This window comes from Etheostoma cragini, chromosome 11 (assembly GCF_013103735.1).
Source record: "Etheostoma cragini isolate CJK2018 chromosome 11, CSU_Ecrag_1.0, whole genome shotgun sequence".
Lineage (NCBI taxonomy): Eukaryota > Metazoa > Chordata > Actinopteri > Perciformes > Percidae > Etheostoma > Etheostoma cragini.
Window position 1 is genome coordinate 26,166,738 of NC_048417.1, and position 24,546 is coordinate 26,191,283.

Below are 24,546 nucleotides of genomic sequence, written 5' to 3' on the forward strand. Positions count from 1 at the left end.
AAATGATTGACAAGTTTATCTATCTGTTATCTGTTATCTACTTTTGTAGCCAGAAGCCCGATAGAAATCTCCAACAAATACAAGAGGGTGTAGAGGGCATACAACCATGGCATAAAATTGGGAGAAGGATGTGCACATGCTGGAGTGACAGAGCTGACAGTGAGGTCTAAAGTGCCCATTCCAGAGCTTGCCATATCTTCCCCACCTAAGTTTGAAAAACTAATGACAGGATACAACAAACTACATAAGACAGCTGACTTCCTCAGCAGATGTGAAGACATCATTAACATTGACACAAGTCATCCACAAGTAAGGGCTAATATAGCTAAAAATAAAGTAAGGGTAAGACATACACAATAAGAGGGAGCAAAAGTAATCAGTTGCGCAGCTAACTGGAGTGATGTTGAAATTGTAATGTGCAGAAAGGACTGTCTAATGTAAAGGTGTGTGCATGTTTATTTAATTTTCATGTATGGACATTGTTCTTTTTAAATATTAGACCACACCCTAAAATTAGACGTGCACCAATACCACTTTTTTGCAACACAATCATGGAAAACTTACCACTAGCACTTTACTTAAAAAATTAAGTTTCAGTAAGTAACTTTAATTTAATTTTTTGTCATATTTACTGAATTTAATCTGGTTATCTGGTGTGTTTTTTATATCCCACCCTCATTTGCAGGTGCATTTTTTTATTTATATACATATTTGTTTTTTTTGTATATAATATTATGAAGGGCCAAAAACTATGGAAAACAACAGTCATAACTTTATAATAATCATCCAGACACTGTTAACAGACAGTTTACAGACCAACTAGTAACCCTTAACAAAGTATTAATTATCTATCTAAATAATGTATAGAGATGGTATATCTCTGGTCCTATCCATCTATGTAATGTTTACACTGTACTGAAAAAATGGTTTCTTAAAGGTTAATAAAGTTTTTTTTTAATCATTGATGATCAATAAAACTCTAGTGTGCATCCAATCTAAAAATCAAACCTAAGTAGAAGTGTTTCAGATTTCTAATTTTAACCACAATTTAAAAACATGTAAATGTACTTTGGCCCATTTATTAACCTCTTTTGACAAGGGATGTCCTTCTATTGCCACCTTCTTTTTTTGTCTTCTTTTCTTTTTGCCCTTTTGGATGTATCTCTTTTTGTGTGCTTTTTGTGATGCTTGTTTTTGTGCCGTTTTTTTCTTCTTCTCGCCCTCTGAAGATGAGGAGGAGGGAGTGGATGAGGAGGATGCAGATCCAAATGTAGCTTGGTTGGACTCCATCCATAAAGCAGTGTTCTTGGCTAAAACAATAGGAAATAGTATGATTAAAATAATAGTGTTAATAACATCAAAATACCCACAAAGAAAGTTCAATCACAGCTTAATTAGGGTTTACTACAAAATGCCAATTCTAGCGTATTCTCTGAAAATTGCATTTAAATTAAAATTTGGAGGAAAGTGAATCTAAAAACAAAACATTAAAAATACATGTCCTCTTCATTCGAAGTGCTGGTTAATAGTGAGCCTGGGGATTTAAAACTAGCTATGTGTGAAAACAAATGTTCCAACACGATTTCCACTGAACAATTCAGAAATTTTAGTCATCTCACTTAGCCTAGCCTAAAGACACCAAGTGGTTGGAGACAGAAGTTTACTTCCATTTGTGAAGCAAAATACTTACATATGTTAAAGGGGGTAGGTGAGGGACAAAAGAGCCGTCTTGATCTACCTTCCCTTAGACAAACGAGTGTAATTAAACAGTTTGTTAGGTTGGGTGTATTTCTCTAGCTATCACTCTGGGTTGGGTGAGTTCAGAGTTGGATGCATGAGGAGTGAATTGGTTGGGTAGGGTCAGAGCCAATCAGAGGCAGAGTAGGGGCGGGTTCCAGTTTAGGGAATGAACTCGTGGACCGGTGGCGGGCGGGCTGTGGGCATTTGGGCGCACTTTTGGCTGGTCTGGTCCAAATAACTTCCATGTGTAGCCCATTTATTGGAAAATGCCTGGTTTAGCAAGTGAACTAAGGGAGTTAATTGAAGGTAGCCGATTGAAAAGAAAACACCACAAGGAACTAATAAAATGGCTAAAGAAAAGACAACTCATGAAACAGAAGATGAAATGCAACATTTGCTACCACAAAATGAGGATGAAGCACCGCAGTTTTGGCGACCTCTGTGAATGAAAGGTAGGCCTAACAAATGCGGGTATATATAGTGGGGCTGAAAAGTTTGGGCACCCCAGGTAAAAATTTGTATTAGTGTGCATAAAGAAGCCAAGAAAAGAAGGAAAAATCTCCAAAAAGCTTCAAATTACCGATTAGACATTCGTATGATATGTCACAAAAAGTTAGATTTTATTTCCATCATTTACACTTTCAAAATAACAGAAAACAAAAAAACTTGCAGAATGAATACCCTGTACCCACCCAAGAGTCTTTCAATTCTTGTTTGTGGTGCCCATTCTTCCTTCCAAAATTCTTCCACTTCTTTGAGATATCTGGGCTGTCTGTCACGCACTGCTCTTTTAAGGTCTATCCATAGATTTTCAATTATGTTGAGGTCAGGAGATTGTGAAGGCAATGGCAAAACCTTCAGCCTCTTGATGTAATCCACTGTGGATTTTGAGGTGTGTTTAGGATCATAATCCTTTTATAGAAGCCATCCTCTCTTTAACTTTAGCCTCTTCACAGATGGCATCAAGTTAGTGTCCATTTTGTTGAATTAGTTTTCAGTGATTCCGATTTTCCTTCTACTTGTGAAATGTTCCCTGTGCCAATGGCTGCAATACAACCCCAAATAACGATTGATCCTCCCATGTTTAACAATTGGACAGAGGTTCTTTTCATTACATTCTGTGCCCTTTCTTTTCAGAAACGTACCTTCGCTCTTTCCGGCCAAAAAGTTCTATTTTAACCTCATCGGTCCACAGCACTTGTTCCCACAATGCATCATGCTTGTCTATATGTTCATTTGCAAACTTCAAATGCTGATTTTTAAGGTGAGGAAACCATATTTGTACAAGTATCTCTTTATAGTGGAATGGTGTAGCACAACTCCAGTGTCTGCCAGGTCTTTCTGGTTGGATCGGGCAGTCAAACGTGGGTTTGGACTTTCTTTTCTCACAATCCTGCAAGCTGTTCTGTCTGATATTTTTCTTGGTCTTCCAGATCTTGCTTTAACTTCCACTGTTCCTGATGAGGGACATTTCTTCATTACATTTAGAACAGAGGATATTGGCATCTGAAAACACTTTGCTATCTTCTTATAGCCTTCTCCTGCTTTGTGAGTGTCAACTATTTTCAGTTTCAGTTTTCTAGACAACTGCTTAGAAGAAGCCATGGTGCTGATTGTTGGGGCAAAGTCAGACGAGTCTGGGCATTTAAAATCTTAAGACTGACATCACCTGGTCTTTCCAGACGATGATGGAGAACAATCCATGACACTGTCAGGTCCCATCCCAGGGGCCGGTGCACGCTATAAACTCTGCAAGGTGCCCAAACTTTTGCCGACGCCATTTTTTTGTTTTCTGTTATTTTGAGATTCCACCCAGGCCCCGGCCCAGTCATGCCTCGCAACTCGGGTGGAAATCTGACGGCAGGCTGTAGCAAGCCCGTCAGCCGGTACACAGGCAGACAGGAAAAATTGGAATGGATCACAGGTCTCTCAGCTATGATATACAATTCAATTCAATTTTATTTATAGTATCAATTCATAACAAGAGTTATCTCAAGACACTATACAGATAGACCACACTCCAGAATTTACAAGGACCCAACAGTTCTAGTAGTTTCCTCCAGAGCAAGCAACAGTGCGACAGTGGCGAGGAAAAACTTCCTTTTAGGCAGAAACCTCGGTCAGACCCAGGCTCTTGGTAGGCGGTGTCTGACGGGCCGGTTGGGGTTCGAATTTTGTAGTAGTTCATGGCATAGCAGGACGCTGTGCGGCATTACAAGGCACAGCAGGACGTAGCAGGACGTAGCTGGGCACTGCAGTGTAGCAGTTGAACATGGCATCACAGAACATGGAGGCGACAGCTGCTACCCTGATTTTGGAGCCTCTCTGATCCAAGGGAACGTATTGGGGAAAAAGAACATAAGGACTCCGGGGAATGACTCCCCAGAGCTAGGTTAGTAACAAACATTTCTGGGACATGGATGCACATAAATGGAAAGATGGAAAGATAGAGGAGAGAGGAGCTCAGTGTATCAAAATAAGTCCCCAGCTGTCTAAAACTATTATTACAGCAAAACCAAGAGAAACAAGGTAAAGAGAGCTCCAGCCCGGTCGGGCTAGAACTCTCCCCAACCGGATCGGGCTAGAACTCTCCCCAACCGGATCGGGCTGTATGCCAAGTCTCCCTTTAGTTTTATTATATTCTTGATTATATGATAGATAAATCTGACAACTATGTGACTAACTACTACTCCCTAACAATATTCGATTCTATGCCCTAACTATAGGCTTTATCAAAAAGGAAAGTCTTAAGCCTACTCTTAAATGTGGAGACGGTGTCTGCCTCCGGGACCCAAACTGGAACCTGGTTCCACAGGAGAGGAGCCTGATAGCTGAATGCTCTAGCTCCCGTTCTACTTTTAGAGACTCTAGGAACCACCAGTAACCCTGCATTCTGGGAGCGTAGTGCTCTTGTAGGGTTGTAAGGTACTATCAGCTCTTTAAGATAAGATGGAGCCTGACCATGAAGAGCTTTGTAGGTGAAAAGAAGGATTTTAAATTCTATTCTAAATTTTACAGGAAGCCAATGCAGAGAAGCTAAAACAGGAGAAACGTGATCTCTTTTCCTGGTTCCCGTCAGAACACGTGCCGCAGCATTCTGGTTCAGCTGAAGAGTCCTTATGGACTTTTCCGAGCAGCCTGATAACAAAGAATTGCAGTAATCCAACCTAGAAGTAACAAATGCATGGACTAGTTTTTCTGCATCATTTTTATTATTTTCATTCTGCATAACGATGAATGTTTATGGAGTGTTTCCTAATAATACTGCCTAAAGGAAGCATATATAAAGTGAACAGGATTGGACCGAGCACAGATCCTTGTGGGACTCCATGACTAACCTTGGCGTGCACAGAGGATTCATCGTTAACATGAACAAACTGAGATCAATCTGATAAATAAGACTTAAACCAGCTTAGAGCAGTCCCTTTAATGCCAATTAAATGTTCCAATCTCTGTAATAAAATATAATGGTCAATGGTATCAAATGCAGCACTAAGATCTAATAACACAAGTACAGAGATAAGTCCTTTGTCTGATGCAATTAGGAGGTCATTAGTAATTTTCACAAGTGCTGTCTCTGTGCTATGATGAACTCTAAATCCTGACTGAAAATCCTCAAATAAGCTGTTGCTATGCAGAAAGTCGCACAGCTGTTTGGCGACTACTTTCTCAAGAATCTTGGAGAGAAATGGAAGGTTAGATATAGGTCTATAGTTGGCTAAAACATCTGGATCAAGGTTTGGCTTTTTCAGAAGAGGTTTAATTACAGCAACTTTAAAGTGCTGTGGTACATAGCCTGTTAATAAAGACAGATTGGTTATATCCAGTAGCGAAGTGTTGACTAATGGTAAAACTTCTTTAAGTAGCCTAGTCGGGATGGGATCCAAGAGGCAGGTTGATGGCTTAGATGAAGAAATAATTGAATTAAATTGATAAAGATCAAGTGAAGCAGTCTAAACATATATCTGGTTTTACAGCTGTTTCTAAGGTTGCTGAGTTTAGAGATAAGTCAGTGCCAGTTAAAGGCATGTCTTGGTGAATTTTGCTTCTAATAGTTATAATTTTATCATTGAAAAACGTCATAAAGTTGTTACTACTAAGAGCTATGGGAATACTTGGCTCAGTAGAGCTGTGACCTTCCGTTAGCCCGGCTACAGTGCTGAAAAGAAACCTGGGGTTGTTCCTATTTTCTTCTATTAATGACGAGTAGTACGCTGCTCTGGCATTACGGAGGGCCTTCCTATACGTTTTAAGACTATCTTGCCAGATTTAACGAGAATTTTCCAGTTTGGTGGAGCGCCAGATCTTCTCAAGTTTCCACCATATTTGCCTAATTTGCGAGTTTCAGTGTTATACCATGGAGCTAACTGTCTTTGTTTTATTATCTTCTTTTTTAGAGGGGCAACAGAGTCGAGAGACATTCGTAGCGAGCCTGCTGCACTATCAACAAAATGATTGATTTGGGAGGGACTAATAGCATAGGAGTCCTTCGTTACTTTGTGATTTGGTAATAAATTAAATGCTAACGGAATCGCATCCTTAAATTTAGCTACAGCACTATCAGATAGACATCTTGTATAGAAGGTTTTGCCTAATGGCGTGTAGTTCAGCAGTATAAACTCAAAAGTTATCAAACAGTGGTCAGATAAAAAGGGATTCTGTGGGACCACTATTAAATGTTAAATTTCAACACCATGTACCAGAACAAGATTGAGGGTGTGATTAAAAAGGTGAGTCGGTTTATGTACACTTTGAGAGAAGCCAATAGAATCTAATATAGAGATAAACACAGTGCTAAGGCCATCATTCTCATCGTCCACATGAATATTAAAATCCGCTACAATAATAACCCTTTGTCCGTTTTTAGCACTAAGTTTGACAGAAACTCTGCAAATTCTGATAAAAATTCAGAGTATGGACCAGGTGCTCGGTACACTATAACAAATAGAACTGGCTGCATTGATTTCCAACTTGGGTGTGAAAGACTAAGAACAAGACTTTCAAATGAGTCATAATTTAGTTTAGGTTTAGAGCTGATTAGTAGACTAGAATCAAAGATGGCTGCCACTCCACCTCCTCGGCCTGTGCCTCGAGCACTGTGAGTATTAATATGACTGGGGGGGGGGTGGATTCATTTAGACTAACATATTGATATATATTGATATTGAATAAATCAATATTAGAATCTGATATTAATTCATTTACTAGTACCCCTTTAGAATAAAGAGATCTGATGTTTAAGAGTCCACATTTAATTCTCCTATTCTTTTGCACTATTGCACTTGTGGTATTAATTGTTATGAGGTTTTCATGCACAGCTCCTCTACTGTCTACCTTTGATTTAAATAATTTCAATGGTAGGGGGGCAGACACCGTCAATATGGGGTTTTTACTAGGTAACACCTGGAATAAAGGAGCAGAGAAGTGTGTTAGACTGGGACTCTGCCTCCTGGTCCCAACTATGGATTGTCAAGGATTAGGTCCACTAATAAACCTGTCAAGATTTCCAGAAATGAGAGCAGCTCCATCCAAATTGGGATGAATGCTGTCTCTCCGAATCAGACCAGGTCTTCCCCGGAAAGACTGCCAGTGATCCACAAAGCCCACATCGTTATCTGGACACCACCTCGATAGCCAGCGGTGAAATGACGACATGGGGCTATACATGTCCTCGCTGGTGACATTTGGCAGTGGTCCTGAGAAAACTACGGCGTCCGACATTGACTTGGTGTATGTACACACCGATTCAACGTTAATCTTCGTAACCTCCGATTGCCGTAACCGGGAGTCATTAACGCCAACGTGAATAACAATCTTGCTGTATTTATGTTTATCCTTAGCCAGCAGTTTCAGATAAGACTCAACGTTGCCCCCGCTCTAGCCCCCGGGATGCACTTAACTATGGCTGCCGGCTTCACTAACTTCACGTTTCTCAAAATGGAGCTGCCGATAATCAGAGTTGGTTTCTCAGCGGGTGTATTACTGAGTGGGGAAAATCTGTTAGAAACGCTAACAGGCTGGTGGCCTCGTCCTTGCACAGTCACCCAGGCACTATGACCTGGCTGCCCAGGAGATGCCGGGGGACGGCTACCAGAGGCTAACTCAGGCCGGCCCGCGCCGACTACCGAGGGGGGGTTAGCTACAGTAACTAACGACTGATCTGTCATGGTGCGGATCCGGACTTCTAACTCACTTACCCTCGCCTCCACGTCAAAAAATAAACTACACTTGTTACACACGCCACTGCCGTTAAAGAATGCAGAGGAGTAACTAAACATCTCACACATCGAGCAGGAGAAAGGAGAAGAGGGGGCCGACATAACTAACTGCTAGGCTAAAGTCGCTAGCAGCTAAGCTAAAGTACGGTAGCGTTAGCTACCAAGCGTTAAAACAGTTGTTATTTAACAAATGTCGCTTAAAAAAATGAGAAGATATGTGAGTGCTTATGCAGAACTGCTATAAGAATAAGTGTTTAGCGGACAGTTAGCCGCTGTAATAGCAACTCTAACAAACTGAACTGTTTTTAAGTGAGCAACAAAGCTACCAACACGCAACCAACACACAGGCACAGGAAACGGAAAATGAGTCAGGTACGCTTACCGTAACAGGGTTTGAATTATATACAGTAACTGCATATGTAAGAGAGGCCCGTGACGACTGTGCATGCATGAGGGATAAACCTCAATAGCAACAGCTCTTAGAGGGCAAAGCCTATGTTAGTTTTTTTCAGTTGTTTACACACAATTTTGAAAACCGGGTTCTTTTTTTCAAAATATAATCACAGTTATCCAAACACCAAACTCAATTTGCATAATTTCCACATTGTTTGCAAAATGACACACTTCTGTCAAAACACATTCACACATTTGTGAAAATGTTTTTATTTAACCAACCTCAACGATCAGATACAATTGCAGCCAGTTTCACACTGCTGTGATTAATAAAAACACATTTGTAAAAACTAATTTTAGGAAATAGCATGTGCTACATTTTTGGCCAGACATTGTTATGTAAGGGATAATTTAGATGAAAAATAGTGACAAACCCACAACATTCTTCATGATTAGTTTAAGATATAGGGAGAATGTAAATAAACAGGTCTACAATAAACATACCAAGCACTGCACATCAATGATGCTGAACACTGAATATTTCAAGTATTTATTTCAATACTTGAATATACATTACAGTATTTCTTACCATAATCAGTTACAGTAATCAACCAACAATGAAATCAATGAAACAAATATAAATTGTTGTAGACAAATAAAAATATAAAAATTACTACATGAAGTGCTGTATATACACTTTGACTCTGAAGAAAAACTTCTGTAAAAGCAACAAGAATACTGTAACTATTCGTCATCTCTCGGTCTGGCTTGATCAGGCCAGAAGATTTCATCCACATCACAGGCTATGACTTTATCAGCAAGGCATTGTTGGAAGAATTGTCTCGTGTGACAAATCTATTCCTGCACAGAAGCTAAGTCGATATGATCACAGGCCTGCTCCAAGGCCAACGGTCATAGGGCTGCAGGTTGTCCACAGCCATGCTGAAAAAACTCTTCTATTGGTTTCAGGAAAGAGGAGTTTGGGGGAAGGTATAAGAATTCAAAAATTATTTTCAATTGATTGAATTGATTGAAACACTAAGTGTGGTACTTTACCTCCATGTAAAGCTGGGGCCCTATAATGCAAATCTAGTATTTGCATTTCTTGACAGATTGCACGAGATTGTCACAGCAATCAGTGTGCTTGTGGAACCAATTCTGGACCAGAGCAGCCCGATGGAATGAGACATTGAACCAAGCGACAGTGTACCACATTTGGTCCACTTGGTCCTGCTAATTTCCTAAAACTTTTAAACATTTTTTACAAATGTGTTTTTTATTCATCACAGCAGTGTGAAACTGTCTGCAAAAGTGTCTGCAATAGTGTGGTCATTGGCAATCCGGGGCTATGTAATGACAAGGAAGTAACCTCACAATCCTTCTGTGTCTAAGGTGTGAAAATGTGTGTGTAGTTTTACAAATCACAGTGTGTAATGTTTTGCAAAAAGGTTGAAGCAGACATTGTGTGTAATCTGTGGAGGTGTTCTCTTGTTAGTTTCAGTTTTACTTTGAAGGGATTGTTTTGAATACAAAGATGTATCACATTTCCTGTGATTATTGCTTTAATATTTATGGCAAAGAACTGGGTTTCAAATTGCAACCGACACTTAGAGGGTGTCGGTCAAAATGGATTACTGGTGAAATATCGACAACGCCACATTGAGACTTTCACTCAGAGTTTGTGATTTAAAGCCAACTCCTTACATTGTATTACTCTTTTGTTTTTCATATGGGGTTCCCTGGAACACAGGCATGTCCACAATTAAAACTCAAGAGATGTAGATTCAAATGTATAAATATTGTATTAAAACAATCAGTAAAAAAATATAAATACACAACAAAATTAAATCAAAATAAAACTAAAAATTTAAAATACTAATGTCAGGAATTTAAATTAGTCATAAATAAAATGGAGGAGATACTAACACAACAAGAGTTAAAGCCACAATCTAAGGAGGGAAGTGGTCTAAAACCTCCTAAAAACACAGCAAACTAAATAAGATAAATTAATTAAAACAAGTCACTGCAAAAGACACACAATAAACAGAGGGAGGAATTGGCCACTTGTTGTACTATCAACTACTTGTATAACTCTTATAAAAACATCTACTTAGTTCCGTGAGAACTTTGAGAACAACTAAAATTGAACTCGTAGATGTGATGTGAGCATTTGTAGAATATGATTTGAGAGCTTGTAAAAAAAATGATGTACTTGTATTTTTTCTTCCACTCGCACCGCATCGTTGAATTTAGCAATACACAACAAAGCTTTTGAAATAAAATGACCCTGGCTTGTTGGGCCACATGAAGAAGAACAGAAAAGAGCGTTTTGTCTTCTGATTGGTGATTGGTTTATCCCACTCAGCCCCCCTCTGCTCGCTCACATCTTCACAGCTGAAGTGCAAGTTTGTTTTGGACCAAATGTATTGCAAGAACAGCAGCAGAAGCCCAGGTAAACTGGGTCATTCTCATAGCACTCGTTAATGGTCATTTTCTGCGGCGCTTATTGTTTGTTAGCATGATTGTACATGTAGTTGATTTAAACCTTGCAGTGTTGTACATTGTTGTATTTAATATAAAGTAGTATTTGCAACAACATGCAAATTGCCTCGATGCCACCCAATCATGTTCATATAGCTTCTCACAATAATTGCTGAAATTATGAAAAATGTCTGAATTAACCAATGCTGATACTGTATGCTCAAGCAGGCACTGTGTGCTGCTCCTTCTGCTCACTTTGTCTCCCTATTGTCCTCGTACTGAATCAGTTTGACATGTGGTACAGCTTCAAAATGTCCTGCGAGCTGACATTAAAATAACTGGAATTAATGTCATAATGGAGCGTAACTAATGAGGCTGATGTACTGTGAAACGTATTTGTCTTTTCTAAGGAGGACCAGCCCAATTTTCCAAATGGGACGCAATGTTAGGGCTGCATGATGCGATAATGTAGCTGGGGGTGTTGCTCCTGGCTCTCTCTCCGTCCTCGTCAGGACACCTGTGGCTGCCTACACACCAGAAGCAGATCCAGCAATCAACGCTCCCGTCTTAAACCCCGGCTTTCCAACCAGCGTTGGCCAGATTGTCCGTTCACCCACAGTGATCCCTGCGTCTGTCCTGGAAGCCTAGTCTGCCTACACGAGCCTAATCGTTGTTTTTTGGACTTGCCTCCCACCTGTCTCCCTGCTCTCAGTCCCACAAGATTTCTTTGCACCATTTTTCCATTGCATTAAATAAACCTCTATTACTTTCCCTTTCCTCTGTGTCTGCTCCTGAATCCACTACCAGCCTAACACTCACTGTTAATAAGTGCTCCACCTAACTTGAATCAGCTGTTCAAATCAATCAAAATCATACACAAACGGCAAGGGCCAATCACAGAGTCACAACCCTGCTTAAAATCATTGTTTCTCCCTTTGCCATTCAGCTGTTGTTGCAGGCAAAGAGTACAGTGGCACACGTAAACTTTGCCTTTTCCCGGTTCCTGGTTATAGCAGCTAGCAGATAGTACGATTTTTTTTTACAGTGTGTTCTGGGAACAGGCAGCTAGCTAATAGTGAGGAGATGTTTTTTTATAGTGTGTTCAGGGGACAGGCAGCTAGCAGATAGTGAGAAGATGTTTTTTACGGTGTCTTCAGGGGACAGGCAGCTAGCAGATAGTGAGGAGATGTTTTTTACAGTGCATTCAGGGGACAGGCAGCTAGCAGATAGTAAGGAGATGTTTTTTACAGGTTGTTCTGGGAACAGGCAGCTAGCAGATAGTGAGGAGAATATGTTTGTTGTATGTGACAAAAAAAAATTGTTATCACTTAGAGCACCTTTAATGAAGAACAGGACCGCAAAGCTCTTCGGAGAGTGGTTTGTTCGGCAGGACATGTAAAAGACTGGATCCTGTCTAAAGGGTATTTACACCAGGTGCAAGAAGAAAGCTTGGAGAATCACTTGAGATCCAAACCTTTGTTTGTTGCTTTGTGCTGATACTTCGAGGTTGCTGCCCTGTCCATTTTTAATGTAATGATTTTTATTTGAAATAGCCATCTACATAAAGGAGTTCTGATTTTTTCACAAGAAGTGTGCCTTGGACCTTTTTTCTCTTTAAAGTGATTATGTTGGATTCAAGATGTGAATTTTGCACTGCTGATTTCCCAGAAGTTAAACTAATCTCAGAGGTTTTTCTGCAGAAGTAATTAAAAAGAAATCACGAGCTGTAAAGGATGAGATGCTAACAGATGGGTTTATGTCATTTGAATTCCAGGTGGAGAGGTGCAACTGTATCAACAAGATTAGAGGGGGCTGAGTTCCAGTCAGTTGTACTGTTATTAGCAGCCTCTGTGGCATAGAGGAGGGCAGCTGTGGCTTTGGGCAAGACACTGAACCCCAAGTTTCCCCCGATGCTGCGCTATTGTGTAGTAGATATGTGTGTGTGTCTTTATCTAATGAGCAGGTGTACGGCAGCCATGGCCACAGTGTGTGAATGATGAATGGTTCCTGTCCTACGTAAAAACACTCAGTAGTGGCAGCAGTCATCCCATTGCATGAAAATGCAATGGGATGACTTCACTTGGCACATATCCGTAAGGAAATCCCTTGCGTCATTGTATGTCGTTGCATTTGTCTGAAAAACTGAATTAAAATTGATGAGATTGAACTTTGGAGGTCTGAGGGAGAAATCCTCAACAATGGTGACTCCAGAGATGTATATTATTGCTGCACAATTAATCGCAATATGGACTAGTGCAATATTTGTTGAAGGCACAATATTTGTCAAACCATTCTAAAATAAGTATTGGCGCGCTTCAGTGACGTCCCGGCCCACAACTTGTATCCTATGGTCAAAAAAAAAATCTTTGTTTGGTACTGATCCTCCCAAAAATCTAAGAAAATTAGAATAATAATACAAAGTGATCATTTCCTCCAATATTGTGCATCAGATAGCAATCACAATTTCCGTCCAAACAATTGTAATTACATATTCTCCTGATATTGCAGCCCCAATGCATATCAGCTACAATTCGTTGCAGTTATCCATTTGGTGCAATTAAATGAGCGCAGAGATGGTCTTTCTTTTCCAATCGTAGCAATAGGTCTTAGCATAAAGCCATATTTTCCTCTGTGTTTATGTAACAGATTGGAAGTTTGTAAATGTTAAAGGTCCCATGGCATGAAAATGTCACTTTATGAGTTTTTTTTATAACATTAATATGCATTCCCCGGGCCTGCCTTTAGAAATGGTGATAGCTGTAAAACGAGCCCTGGATATCCTGCTCTGCTTTTGAGATAACAAAAATGGGCCGATCTGGAATTGTTTCCTTTATGAGGTCATAAGGGGCAATGTTACTTCCCTTTTCTCTGCTTTACCCGTCCGGAGAATTTGAGAGAGAGACATCATGGAGTTCAAACGAGCAAAGTGGCAGTTGTTCAAGGCCACACCCCCAACCATAGACCGTTAATATTAATGGACAGAACACGTGTGCCGTCACCCATTAGTTTTTCCTAATTTAAACGTAGTGGCAGCAAAATGCAAAACGGGGATTGTCAATGCTTATCATTATCTAATGCTAACTATTAGCACATGTATAACCAAGTGTCTTATAACGTTTGGTTAACTGTAATAACCATAATGCATCGATAATGTCGTGCTACTGTTTGCCCCGTCACTCTATAGTTGGCGCACTTAGCCTTGACATGCTGTTAAGAGCTAGCGTTAGCAGAAGTCAACTCATTTAACTAAGTTAAAGTTACACTAAAGAACAATAGACTGTTGTTGATTCATGTGTATTCTCTTAGAAAATTAATGAAGTACAGTCACATGCTAGTATGCATAGATATTTAAGGATATTTAAATAGTTAAGGGGCTCAAATGGAAATTAATGATTCTTTCTCTTTCTTTCAGAAACAGGAGTCCTGTGAGCCACGATGACATGTTCACCCACCCAATGCCCCAGAAGTAAGCAATATTAATAGTTACTGTTCTTTTTCTTTCTATCTGTACAACATTAAACTTTTATCAGACTTTTTTGTACAACTAAGCCGATGTAATAATGCATTTTCAAATAGTGTGTAATTAAGAGTGCTGTTCATTTATCTTTTTTCTCTACAGCTTAAATACGATACTTCTCTCACTATTAGAATGCGTTTTTCCATACAGTAACAGTCTGGATCATTTGAGACAAGTAGGCAAAGTCCACGGGGAACAACCTTGGCGTTGAAGATGTCTACATGTATTGGTTGGGCTGGGGGGGTCTGCGGTGGAAGAACCTTCTCCCTTTCTTTTTCCAGTCTACACTGGGGAATGCTGCGGGAATGACCTGGGAGATGTCGGAGGCGTCAACCTCATCGCAGGAATGAAGGAGGAGCTGCAGCTACTAGTGGAATTAACAATGTGGCACTAGAGATTCTACTACTTCTTTTATGATGTATACATGTCTTGTGACAGTTGAGTTTGCCCTTACCTCAAGCCACAGCAATGTTTTATGTGTAGAATTTACACTGGATTGTAAAAGCTGAACTACATTATTTCATTGAATTTTCAAGATAATCTTAGAAATGTTGCCAGTGTTAGTGGTTTGTCATTTTTTAAGTTAATGCCCATTTCAATGTGCAATAAATTTGTTGTTTTTCTGAAGCAACTGTAAGGGCATGCAGTATTGTAGTCATACAAAAAGACAATGGTAATTTGATAGAATGTGTAATTAAGTCAAGTGTAATTGAAAATGCACTAGGTGCTGTTTAACCTGATATTTACTGCACTGACATTTTTAAAGTATGAAAACTAAAACCATGCAAGGACATGCAATGTCCAGATCTAATTCTAACAGTTTAAATACAATAAAACACACATACATAAGTTAAATGCCTGATACATACTTCTGAAGTGGTAACTGTTTGAATGGTGAACTGAACGCAGAGCCAGGAGTGTGAATTAACAGGTTTATTTAAAGTACTCAAGTATAGAGTCTAGGTTTCCGAGGGGGGAACAGGTCCGGTGGTTTCTGGGAAGGAGCGAGTCTGTCAGAGGAAGACAGTAGGCCGGCTGGTGGCGGAGTCCAGTGGATGGCAGGAGTCAGGTTCCAGTGGCAGCTGAGGCACAAATAACTCAACAGATAGCAAGGTTAGTCATGAGCGAGACCAACTGTGGTCAACGTGACTATGATCTGATGCAGAGTGGAGGAATCAGCCGGTATTTAAAGCAGAGGTTGATTGTGGTAGATGATATGGAGCTGGAACCCTGACTCCCACACACCAGACTCCACTCCTGCAATTAGGACAGAGAGGGACAGAGGTGAGACAGAGAAGCTAGCAGCAGGCCTAACAGGAACACCAGGACATCTATTACATGACTCACATTGTGCTTGTGTGTGGACTTCTGGTGGACCAGTTCCAGCTATTAAAATACCCTTTATGTGAAATTACAAAAAAAATACTTTCACCTGTGAAGGTGGTGACTGCTGGAGTAGATCCATTATTTTATTTCAGTTTAATATTTATAAAATCCACACAACTATTTAATGTTACTACTGTCGCCTATTAAACTACAGCAGAAAAACTAAGTCAACCACAATAAATTGAACCTCTAAATACCAACTGCTAAAAGTTGGTCTGTCCTTTCAGCAGAAGAAGCTGAACCAAAACTGATTTTCTAGCATCATTATAATCAGAACACATTTGGGAACTTTGGATGTGGTCAACGCAGTCTGTTTTCCATGACCAGATAAAATGGCACTTAATACGCCGGTCTACACAACAGGTCTTCCACCTGTAGGCTCTGGTCATTCAGTTTATTAGTGTGGATACCTTTGTAAATACAGTAAAAGATGAACATGTAGTTAAGGCATGGTAGATCATGTTTACTGAGGTAATATATCAAGTAAGAAGTTGGTCATATCGGCATAGACGTCTATTGAAACAGACCTCCTTTTGCATCATGTGTGTCGCCCTCTGCAGGAATTCAGATAGAATGCAGGTTTAAGTTACTTCCGTATTTGCAGCACTTTGCTGAACTGGATGCTCTGTCCATTAAAAAATATGCCCTCAGATACAGTATTAAGGGACCACTAAGGGCTATATAAAATATACTTTAGATACAGTAATAGGGGACCACTAAGGGCTATATAAAAGAGACTTCAGATACAGTATTAGGGGACCATTAAGGCCTGTATAAAAAAGACTTTAGATACAGTGTAAGGGGACCACTAAGGCCTATAGAAAAGAGACTTCAGATACCATATTAGGGGACCACTAAGGCCTATATAAAAGAGACTTCAGATACAGTATTAGGGGACCCATAATATCTGTATAAAAGAAACTTAAGAAACAGTATTAGGGGACCACTAAGTTCTCTATAAAAGAGACTTCAGATACAGTATTAGGGGACCAGTAAGGCCTATCCAAAAGAGACTTCAGATACAGTATTAAGGGACCATTAAGGTCTATATAAAAGAGACTTCAGATACAGTATTAGGGGACCACTAAGGTCTATATAAAAGACTTTAGATACAGTATTAGGGGACCTCTAAGGTCTATATAAATACAGTATCTGTCATATGGCAGAGTAACATTATTAACTTTGTTATAACGTTAATGTTTCGAACCTATGAGCATAGCACACAAAACAATGTTTGTTAGTTGTAAACATAGACTGTTAAATATCAATATATACAGTCTTTGGTTACAAATGATGTGCTTAGCAATTAGTTAAATGCTGTTAAGAGCAATCAGCAATTACTTTGACTTACAACCCAACTGGTCCTTTAATAGATAGTGGTAAAGCTATGTAGTTCACTGACCTTTTGTAGTTTTTTAATTGATATGAAAAAAGAAACTTCTTATCTATACTGACATGTAGAAAGTAATGCCAGCCTCTCTGGTCTTTTTGGTCCTTCTGGCAAACCAATTAGGTGCTGAACAGCTGATAATATAGTATGCTATAGTATATGCTGCCCATAGTTGACATTTGTAAACAGTACCCAGGTCAGATGGCAGAAGGTTATCCCACTAATTATGACTGTATATTATATACTGCATCTATTGTTTTACATCTATTTCTGTTCACCCTCATCTTCTTGACCAATGACCAATCTGCAAGCATGTGGCTTCAGGTAAACAATGTGTGTTCTGTTTTATTTTTGAAAAAGGTATTGTATCAAATAGAATAGTATGGTGGTTTGGATTGCTCAAATGTTCCTTTATCAAAAAGGAAAATGAACAATCAACATACGTATAAGCATAATGTAAAAAGTGGTCAGTGGTACACAAAGGATTTCTGCAATTCTTTCTATGTTATTCTATTTCTGTCTGCAACAACCCATTAATATACTATATTTCCTAGAGAGACAAACACACACACACACGCACAAACACACAAGCTAGAGCCAGGAACACACAGAAATCAAGGACAATGCTCTTTTTTTTTACTGAAAATGATTACAAAGCCAGGAAAAAAAGAACTTGTCTACAATACATGGCATGATGCAGCTTTATCAGCAGAGTCTTTAATATTTATCCAGACTGATCCGTTCCTCGGCTGAGGAATTGGTGATCAAGCTTTCATTCTCTCTGCCAACTCGGACTGCTGTCTACACTGGATGAAGGAAACCGAGAGCTGGAAACAGGTGCGACGTCTTTTTGTCAGATTTCTTTAATGAATGGTTTGTGTGGCGAGACTGCAGAGGAATTGATGATTTCATTGCATTTGGAAAGAACAAATGAGTGTGTGTGTGTATGTACGTATGTGTAGGTGTGTGTGTGTGTGTGTGTGTGTGTGTGTGTGTGTGTGTGTTCTTGTATGTGTATGTCTCCTCATTATAGACCTTCCCACTGCCCTCCAGCTCTTGGTTTACTTTCAGGATCCACAGTCTTTCTTTGGCAGGACATCAACTGTCTGGGTCGGTTGGGAAATCAAGGCTGACCCATCAGCGCTCATCCTGCCATCTGTTTGTCCTGCACAGAGAGACAGAATCAGAGACATAGACAGAGGTGGGATGCAGAGGCAGATAACTGGGTTTAATGTTTGTCCTCCACTTTTTGCCCCTAAATAAAAAAAACAGACACATTTCCAAAGCTTAACAAAGCTGCTCCAAACTGACTTTTGGGGGTTTTGGTTGGTTTGTTTCTGTGTGGAGTAACAAGTGTTTGAAAATTTCATGGATCTGGTGTGTGGTAATTATTTTATATTTTGTCCATGTGGCTGTGATTGTGTGTGTGAGTCCTTGAGAACTGCGAGTGGTATAACTGATGTTATCAGTTAATTTAAGCCTGTTGTTGTGTTGTCTATAGTTCTGTAAGTTAGTTAACTAGTGATTTAGTTGTTTGTATTCTTCACCTGTCATCTTGGTTACACCTGACTGTTAATTCATAATGGTGATTGTTGAACACCCTTGCTCTCGTTTGTAGTTTAGGTGCATTATTTACATGCTACAGTTACACTGCATTACGACAATGTAAGTAAAGGAGCTCTAAGCAATTTCACACGTGTTTTAGGCTACATTTGTTGTCACATACAGCACACTGAGCATCTCCGCACTATCTGCTAGCTGTCTGTCCCCAGAACACACTGTAAAAGAAAAGAAAACTATTTTGTTAGAACTTCTTACTTACATAATAATAACCTTTGATCTGTGTCCAAAAAAACTACCCCTAAGGACAGCGAAGAAACCAACAACTCGTCCTACATGTGACAAGTCTAACGAAGAGCCAATCAGGAAGGTTTTACTCAAGAGGGTGAAAAGTAACCACCCATGGACTAGAAGGAATATAGGCGGGAGGGAGACGAGGTTTCAGGGCGAAAATATATGTAATAGATGTAAAACTTTCGGGTGAACCAACAATTTCTAGCTCGCTGCAGCTTAATTCTTTGTGCTTTGTCTTATCATTTTTGTTTAATAAATCGGCGTGCTAACCTTCCATTGGACCCAAGCCTCCTTCTTCAGAGATTCAATGAACACAAAGTTAATTAATTCTAAAAATAGATTTAGACAGTTTAGATAGACATATATTTAAAGAGAGAAATAGATAGATAGATAGCTATAGGTAGGTAGGTAGGTAGGCAGATTGAGAATGGTAAACTACTGTGTTGGTGCTGGGTGTAAAAACTCCACCCAAACAGGACACAGGGTCCATTGCTTCCCTATGAAGGACGAGGCTACCCTCAGACAGTGGGTCCAATCTATCCGTGTTAGGTCTTATTATAACAAATTCTCTTTTTTCTATTTCTTGTACTTAATGTATTTTTTTCTCATATGTCTATTAATGTGTATTTGTGTTATTTGGATGTGTGTACATTTTTTCTTTTGAGCTGCTTTAGCACAGGAATTTTTTTAATAAAGTCTATCTTATCTTATTTTATCTGTCATCAGTGATTCATCGTGGGTGCCAGGAGGATGAGGAGGAGGAATTGTGTGAGGAGGAGCCATCACAAACGTGTGACCACCACCAAGAGTGAGATCATTTAAAACCAACATAGACCAACTTTGAATTTTTATTTTTGTGTATCTGTGGTAGTTTGATTACCCCCACCCCCCTTCTTCTTTTGCTGTGGTGGCATTGATAAATGTATTGTTTGCAAAGAGGAACCAATGGCCCTGTTTGCCATTTGCCCGTCCTGTTGTGAGAAGTCTGAGAGAAGAAGCATGCAGCAGGGAGGACCATTCATCAAAATAGAGCAGGTAGGGTTTTGTGTACACAGCATGCCATATCTGATTAGAAAATCTTATTAAAATCTGATAGCTCTGACTGTCTGCCAGCATTGCTTATTGCAAGTCATCAGTGCATCCCTCAATCCACATTAGTTGCTATAACAATCTAATATCTTGTGGATGTTGTGCTGACGTTGATTCTTTTTCAAATTTCTCTATTGACAGTTAATTTACAATGTGCCAGGCTTGCTTTATGCTTTGCTTTTATGCCATCATATACACTACTGGTCAAAAGTTAAGCAACACATTGAATTTTCTTTCTCGTTTCTTGTTGTTCTGCATAGAAAATATAGCTACAAACAGGACATGCTGACATTTGTACTTCAAATGCAGTCTTCATCAAAATAGAAACTCAAGCTCTCACTTTCTTGGCAATCTGATGGTCCCGCAGTGTCAACACCGCCTCTACTGTGGTTGACACTGGTCACAATCATTAGTGTTTGCATTGAAAACAAGAAACCTTTGACCGTTAGTGTACAGTACTTACTCAATATTGAATCCTGATGTACTGTTGATTAGTCTTTATTTATTTATTTTTTAACATATCTAGGTCTGTGCATCGTTGTAGCTATCAGCGTTTCTGGCAAAACCAGCCAATCCTACACAGGAATATGCCAGCCTGCAACCTCCTTCTAAGTGGGGCACTTCATTTCACTGGATGTATGGGCTCCCAGACATTGCGGATGATGACCTTGTTTGGCCACCAGTGCATCAGTGCGAGCACCTACTTTCAGCATCAGCGCCATTACACCATCCCTGTCATCATTCAGGCCTGGCAGAAAAATAATGCCAAGGATTTGACTGACCTCAGGGCAATGGATGGCCTAGTTGTTGCTGGTGAGTGCAGGTAAAGCAGAATTTCTTTCTGTGACATGGCATTAATTCATTTTACATACAGGAATGAGCTCATCTCAAAATCAAGGGCTGCAACACGCCTCTTCTGGGCCGTGTTCAAATATGGCTGATATCTTTTTGCATGATGGGGCTTTAGTTGGCATCTGCGGATGGCATGGTGGATTGTCTTTACAGGCACTGGTTATTAAAAACTTTAAACATAATTCAAATTTTGTAATTATTCCCAGGTCAGATTCTCCAGGGCACAAGTACGACTCGTACTCTTTGATAGAGGAGAGAGCCTGATATTATTAGACAAAGAAATTAACTCTTTGCAATTTGGTAAATGGACAGTACGGATAGTACAACCATGCATAGGGCTTTATTATGTATTTCCTAACTAGTGTACTATACCAGCAACCCTACAGTTCCTTCACAAACAACAGAAAACAAGAACAAGTTAACGAATATTAACCTGAGCATTTGACTCGATTTTAAAGTCATGTTAAAACTATTATCCGTCCTTATTATGATATCCAGCTGTAGTCTCACGCCCGCTAAATTATTGTTCAGTAGACTTGACACCTGCAGCGAGGCCAAGGCGAGAAGAGTGAGATTAGCTAAAGTGCCAAGGTATGCACTGCTGTTCTTACACTAGCTAGCGACTCACCAGGACACTTCACCAACTCTCCACTCATTCTTCTCAGAACATGTATTTAATTGTCTTTGACGGACATCAGTTCTGTTTGGAAATTATATGGCTGCGGTTCATCCTACATGTTTTTAGTGGTTCTTTCCACCTCTTCCTCATCCCAGTCAGTCGCCATAGTTTTCGTACTAGGTTAAGGCTACTCTCCCCAACATGACGTCATCACCAAATTACATTAAAAAAGCCTGCTAACACCAAAAACTACCAAAAACAGGCCTTTAACACTATTTGGAGATCTTTTTAAACATCATATAAATATCTTGAGTACTGTATGTACCCATTAATCAACAGTGGTGGTTAACCTGCAACATGGACTTTAAAGAAGTATCCATGTACTGGATCCCTGTACATATGGAATATGTAACAATGGAGAGATAGTCTCGATACGATAGAGAACAGAGCTGTATCAAATTCAAAATGCTTTGATATCACAAGACATAATTGCTGCACTCATTCAAAACTGCCACAGAATTTGAAAGGGAAACGATTTAAATGGCAGAATGTGTTATCAGGTTTTCGAAAAAGCATAATGTTTAAGGACGCACTTATCAAACTATACTGTAGAACAAATGTGTTGATGCATAGTGGTGATTAATCAAAGAACCAAATGTTATAGTTTTGTGTAATAAAAGAGAGGACTGTTGCAGATACAGCACACGGGCGATGTGAAGGTTCCTGTCTGACCATGCAGCTACAGAAAAGGTTTCAATGTTATATTGATTTGGACTAACTGGTAACTTAGGTAAAAGGCATTGATCTCTGTGTAAGCAGTCCAGTAGCAGCATCAGCAGGGCTTATTGATTTGGACTCTTGAAACATCTGAACCAAACGCACCTTTAGCCTGGCCACATGCAGTGGTGCTTGTTTTCTCTGGCTGCCCATCGCCTCTCACTGCAGCCCGGATCTTCAGCACCACATACCTGCAGGCTACAAAAAGAACAAAATTAAACCCAGTGTTTCACTGACCATGTTGGGAAAAATCATTTATTTTCACAATTCAGAAATAGTGAATTATGTAGTTGTTGTTATGAAAATAGCCCTGACACCAAAATGTGAGTGATCTATTTAAGTGAAGGTTTTCTTGTAAATTCAACAAAATCTGCTCCACCTAACATTTAAGTAGTACAGTGCCCGTTTGGAGCGTGTGCCTGTTAGTAACAGGACAATTGTTGGGTTCCCAGTATTTCTGCTTGCAGCACTTTCAGTTGGCGTGCCCGATGGAAGCGTTCTCAAGAACCATCTGATGGTAAGTGGTAAAGGCAGGCTTTTGCATACATAAAGTAGCTTTCTACTTTACGGGACAAAGCATTCATCCATTCACATCCAGCGACAGTGACAGAGCGGCCATGCAAGGCGCTGCATGGCCTGCTCATCAGGTGCAACTTAAGGATACATTGTTGAAAATTGGAACTGTATGATCTCTTTAATGTTTTATGTAAAGCACTTGGAATTGCCCAGTTGCTGAAATATGTTACACAGATAAAGCTGCCTCGCCTAAACAATGCACTGCTGTTGGTCCATGGCAATGCACCTGCCATGTGCGAGTTGATTGGATGAATGTTTCTTGAATGTGTACTCGATATTCAGAACATAATAATATAGCAGCAAACAACTATTTTCTATGTGTTAAGGAAAAACGACGGAGCAGCACAACTCATTTCACATACGTGAAAAATGTTCGTGAGACTGATAACTTACACAGAAGCATTTTATGAAATCTCAGTGGAAGAGAATTTAGGATCACATAGTACAGTGTAGGGTAGTGATGGCCGGATGAAGCTTTGTGAACCAATGTCTTTATTTTCTGAGCCCACTAGCGCTCTTGGTTTTAACAGAAAGGCCTAAGGCGTTGCAATCCAGTATATTCTCAACCAATAGCTGAACAGAGAGCGCCATCTATTGGGCTCAGAAAATAAGGACACTGGTTCACAAAGCTTCTTTTGGCCGTCAATAATGTAAGGGCAATCCCAACTGAAGTTCCTGTCTTCTTGAAGATGTATTTAATTTAACCCTCATGTTGTCCTCGGGTCAATTTGACCCTTTTCAGTTTTTCTGTCACAAAAAATGGGCCTTCAAAATAAGCGCTGAAAATGTCAACATTAGAAATAACAAATAACTTTGGAAAAAACATCAAAAATAACACCCACAACATTAAAGATGAACTGAACTGAAAAACTAACTTTTGATAACTTGTTGGTTATGATAATTACAAATGAATTACACTAAAAAACATTTTAAAAAAATCAATATAGCTTTTTTTTAAGCAACACAAAAATTGCGTTTGTTAGTATTAGAATGCTGATAATATCGATGACGTCACTGGCATGGTAGGCCCTCCGAAGGTATACAGGCATCGGCTGCAGCACATAATATACACATGAAAAAAAGTCATTTTAATGGCACGGATTACGCATTTGAGCCTGTGAGGGACAGGCCTGTAGTGTCTGACTACCACCACATGGAGGACAATCAGTTTCAGGCTCCACTGAAGTACAGGATCGCTTTGTGACAGCGACCGGTGACAGTGACCGGTGTGTGTGTGTGTGTGCGTGTGCAGTTTACTGTCATGCACCCTCCTTTATTGTATCCAAGCACATTATGCATTTTAGGAAATAGACTGCTTATACATCGTGTCCATTTAGAGAAAATAGAAAAACATGGTTAAGGTCCAGTTCGTTAACGAAAATAGAGGCAGATAAATGGAAAATGTAATTGGACGCATTAATCCAATGGGATCGCTTGTTAGCTGAATGTAGGAGAGTTACCCCAGTTTGACCATAGATGCTTGGAGGATTCACGAGTTTTGCGGAGTTGGCAGATTTTTACTATGGAACTAGCAGCTGTTTCTGCATCAACAATGTGCCCTGAGACGACAAACTTTAGCTAGCTTCAGGCGGAGTAGAGGGGGACGTTGGATTATGGGGTTTAGTTAGCGGCTAACATCCGCTAGCTTCACAGG

The 24,546-nt window shown here is 39.8% G+C and overlaps 1 long non-coding RNA gene across 1 annotated transcript in view; it reads right to left on the reverse strand.

Annotated features, from left to right (window-relative positions):
- Positions 1 to 17,739: 17,739 nt before the first annotated feature.
- LOC117952709 overlaps positions 17,740 to 24,546 on the reverse strand; it is an 8,768-nt gene continuing 1,961 nt past the window's right edge. The window contains exons 2-3 of the long non-coding RNA XR_004658477.1: positions 22,422 to 22,514; positions 17,740 to 18,290 (exon numbers count right to left, since the gene is read on the reverse strand). This is a non-coding gene — a long non-coding RNA (uncharacterized LOC117952709). The remainder of the gene's footprint in view (positions 18,291 to 22,421; positions 22,515 to 24,546) is intronic.